At 37.4% G+C, this 4,766-nt stretch overlaps 1 pseudogene; it reads right to left on the bottom strand.

Moving 5' to 3' along the window:
* Window positions 1-267: 267 nt before the first annotated feature.
* Window positions 268-374, bottom strand: LOC133071496 (U2 spliceosomal RNA; annotated as a pseudogene).
* Window positions 375-4,766: the final 4,392 nt, after the last annotated feature.

Here is a 4,766-nt window from a genome sequence, read left to right on the forward strand (position 1 = left end):
ATGATTTTTGTATTAATTACATGTTGAAATGATATGATATTGATATATTGGCTTAAATCGATCAATATTCAGATGGATTATCCTTTTATTTTTTATTTTGCTTTTGAAACGATGGCTATTAGGGGATTTAAATTTGTGTCCCCCACGTTGCCTTTCTGTTGGACAACTCTGTTTTAGAAGTTTCTTTAACAATGGTCTATTGGTGGCAAACTCTTTTTTTTTTTTTCATATTTATTTATTTAAAAAGTTAACCATGAAAATTTTATTATTGGGTCATTATTTTTTAAACTATTACATGCCATGAGTATGGACAATTATTAAGCTGATGAGAACAGACACTACACTTGATTTTAGACAAAAGACTGAGAAGTACTATGGCAAATTTTTAACTTATTTTTTTGGCTGAAAATTTATTTTACATTTCCTCTTGTAGTATTTTTTTTTTCACATGTGTTAGGCTAGATTGAGTCATTTTTTCTTCTCTTGAGGATATTATTTCACTGTTTCTGGTTTCCAATTTTGGTGATAGGACCATGTCAGTCAACATGGTCACTCCTTTCCCTCTAATTTGTGTTTTCTCTGACTGCTGTTTGAAAAATCTGGTTTTTAATATTCTGGTATATCATTATGATGAATCTAAGTATGGGTTTCTTGTTATTTATCCTGCTTGGGATTCACAGGGTTTTCTGAAACTATGTATTGGTTTCTTCTGTCAGTCTGGGAAATTACTAGTTGTTATCTCTCAGATATCACCTGGCCCCCAATCTGTTTTTCCCGTTCTTCTGAAATGCCAGTTAGACCTATGTTAGACTTTTACTTTATATTTTCGCCTACATTTTATGTTTTCCTTATTTTTGTTTCTGTAAGGTGTGTATTGAATTAACAGTGGCTTAGACGGTTAAGAATCTGCCTGCAGTGCAGGAGACCTGAGTTCAAGCCCTGGGTTAGGAAGATCCTCTGAAGAAGGGAATGGCAGCCACTCCAGTATTCTTGCCTGGAGAATTCTATGGACAAAGGAGCCTGGCAGTCCTAGGGGTCGCAAAGAGTCAGACATGACTGAGCGACTAATGCTTTCACAAGGTGTAAAAATAGAGGTATTGAACTACTTCTTCATAATTACCTAACATTTTGCTAATACCGTTATCTGTGTCCAATATTCTGGTTCACCTCCTCCATGGAATTTGTTTAGTTTCAGTGATATTATTCTGAGTACAATTTTGAGTACAATTTGCTTCTTTTCAAATCTGCTTATTTTTGACTTAGTCTATTCAGGCTGCTTTAACAAAAATGCCAGAGACTGGATGACTTAAACAAAAACATTTTTTTGTTTCTCACAATTCTGGAGGTTGTGAAGTCCACGATGAAGGTTCCAGCAGATTGGTGTCTGGTGAGAGCTAGCTTCCTGGTTCATAGATAGCTGTCTTCACACTGTGTCCTCGCATGGAGGAAGAGGTGAGGGAGCTCTCTGGAGTGTCTTTAATAAGGACACACATCCTATTCATGAGGATGATTACCTCATGAGCTAATTACCTCCCAAGGGCCCCACTTCCCAGTAAGATCACACTGGGAACTAGGTTTTAACATACAAATTTCGGGAGTGACACATTCAGTCTCTATTTCTTGTTCTTTAATCATATTTTAAACACTTCTTTTCTTTTAAAGATTCTAATACAGTATACTTTATATTCTATGTCTAATAATCCCCAATATCTGTACCCTTTGCAAGTCTGATTTTGCTCTCTGTTATTAATGAAGACTTTCTTTGATAGTATCTTCTTTCCTTATATACTTTGTGATTTTTGACTGTTCACTGTCTATATTCTTTGGAATTTTTTTTTCTTTTGAAAATTCTTTGAGACCTGTGTTGAGGATTGAGTTATTTCAAAAGGATTTATATTTGCTTCTTTGTAGGAGTCTAGGGGCACTGATAATCCAGTGCGACAACTGTAAATTCTCTGTGTCACGTTGTTGGAACATCCAGTTAGTCAAAATTTAAAACTCCTGTGGGGTCTGCTTATGGAATGAATTTTAATATCTTTTTTTTCTCATCTCCAAGTAGGCAGTTTTCTCTGCTGTCCCCTTGGAGCATGTTCAGTTCAGTTCAGTTGCTCAGTTGTGTCCAACTCTTTGGGTCCCCATGAACCGCAGCACGCCAGGCCTCCCTGTCCATCACCAACTGCCGGAGTCTACCCAAACCCCTGTCCATTGAGTCAGTGATGCCATCCAACCATCTCATCCTCTGTTGTCCCATTCCCCTCCTGCCCTCAATCTTTCCCAGCATCAGGGTCTTTTCAAATGAGTCAGCTCTTTGCATCAGGTGGCCAAAGTATTGGAGTTTCCGCTTCAACATCAGTCCTTCCAATGAACACCCAGGACTGATCTCCTTTAGGATGGACTGGTTGGATCTCCTTGCAGTCCAAGGGACTCTCAAGAGTCTTCTAATACCACAGCTCAAAAGCATCAATTCTTTGGCACTCAGCTTTCTTTATAGTCCAACTCTCACATCCATACATGACTACTGGAAAAACCATAGCCTTGACTAGACAGACCTTTGTTGGCAAAGTAATGTCTCTGCTTTTTAATATGCTGTCTAGGTTGGTCATAACTTTTCTTCCAAGGAGTAAGCATCTTTTAATTTCATGGCTGCAGTCACCATCTGCAGTGATTTTGGAGCCCCCCAAAATAAAGTCAGCCACTGCTTCCCCATCTATTTGCCATGAAGTGATGGGACTGGATGCCATGATCTTAGTTTTCTGAATGTTGAGCTTTAAGCCAACTTTTTCACTCTCCTCTTTCACTTTCATCAAGAGGCTCTTTAGTTCTTCTTCACTTTCTGCCATAAGGGTGCATGAGGTGAGTTTAATTCTGCTCACTTTACACTGATGTACATGCAGCCCTTTGCAAGTCCGTTTTTAATTCCCACAGTTATCCACGATACTGCCCATTTTAGGTGAACTCTGTCTTCTGTCCTCTGCAGTCTGTGAGCCTGTTGAAAACAGAAGGTCAGGGTTATCAGGATTCAGAACATATCTCAAAACAAAGCCAGATTTAGTTCGCTACTTATCCCTCTAGATTTTGTCATTTAATTTTTGTTTTCTGGGAGTCATTTATTTTCTTATCAGTTTATTGAATATTTAAAAATAAATTATAAAAAGTTATATTTTATCCAGCATTTTAAGTCATTTTTACCAGAAAGGTCAGTCATGAATTTTAGTTCATCAAAAATACTACTAGTGACTGTCTTATAATTTCATAAAAATAAAAATAAGGCTCAAGATGTAATTTTTAACTCTTACTAATTTGTGGTGTGGAATTTAACCTTTGCATCCTCTGTCCTTTCTGTGATTTATTCTCATAGAGTTATTTCTAAATAGTAAATAGCATTGTATTTTAACCAATGAATGTTTCCATATAAGCTTTTTTCCTTTGAGTTAAATTAAAAACGTATATTTGCAGTAAATTTTGTGCTCATTTTCCATGTTGAATTGGTTTTTATACTGACGCCAGTGCCTTTATATTTTGATTTTTCAACCCTTTTTTAAAAAACTGGTATGTAGTTCCCTCTTTTTTGGGATTTCCTTCCTATGTAGGTCACAACAGAGCATTGAGTAGAGCTCCCTGTGCTATGTAGTCAGTTCTCATTAGTTATCTATTTTATACTTAAAAAGTGAAGTCGTTCAGTCATGTCCGACTCTTTGCAACCCCGTGGACTGTAGCCTACCAGGCCGCTCTGTCCATGGGATTCCCCAGGCAAGAATACTGGGATGGGTTGCCATTTCCTCCTCCAGGGGATCTTCCCGACCCAGGGATCGAACCCAGGTCTCCCGCATTGCAGGCAGACGCTTTATCCTCTGAGCCACCAGGGAAGCATTTTATACATAGTAGGGTATATATGTCAATCCCAATCTTTCCCATCCATCCCACCTTTCTTACCCCCTTGGTTTCCACACATTTGTTCTCTATGTCTGTGTCTTTGTTTCTGCTTTGCAAATCAGTTCATCTATACCATTTTTCTAGAGTCCACATAAATGCATTAATATATGATATTTGTTTTTCTCTTTCTGACTTACTTCACTCTGTGTGACTGTCTCTAGGTCCATTCACGTTTCTGCAAATGGCACAGTTTCATTCCTTTTTATGGCTGAGTAATAGTCCATTCTATATATTTACCACATCTTCTTTATACATTCCTCTGTTAATGGACATTTAGGTTGCTTCCGTGTCCTCCTAAGGTAAGTAGTGCTGCAGTGAACATTGGGTTCATGTATATTTTTGAATTAAGGTTTTCTCTGGATATATGCCCAGGAGTGGGATTGCTGGGTCATGTGGTAATTTTATGTTTATTTTTTTAAGAACCTCCATACTGTTCTCATATGGAGAACATATGGTTATATCAAACTGTGGCTGTATCAGTTTACATTTCCACCAACAGGGAATATAAGAGGGTTCCCTTTTCTCCACACTCTCTCCAGCATTTATTTGTAGATTTTCTTTTTTTTTTGATGATGACCATTCTGACCAGTGTGAGATGACACCTCATTGTAGGTTTGATTTGCATTTCTCTAATAATTAGTGATGTTGAGCATCTTTTCATGTGTGTGTTAGCCATGTATGTGTCTTCTTTGGAGAAATGTCTGTTTAGGTGTTCTGCCTATTTTTTAATGTGGTTGTTTGGTTTTTTAATATTGAGCTGCATGAGCTGTTTGTATATTTTGGAAATTAATCTCTTGTCAGTTGCTTTGTTACAAATATTTTCTCCCATTCTG

The sequence above is a fragment of the Dama dama genome, chromosome 16 (genome assembly GCF_033118175.1).
Source record: "Dama dama isolate Ldn47 chromosome 16, ASM3311817v1, whole genome shotgun sequence".
Taxonomy (NCBI): Eukaryota; Metazoa; Chordata; class Mammalia; order Artiodactyla; family Cervidae; genus Dama; species Dama dama.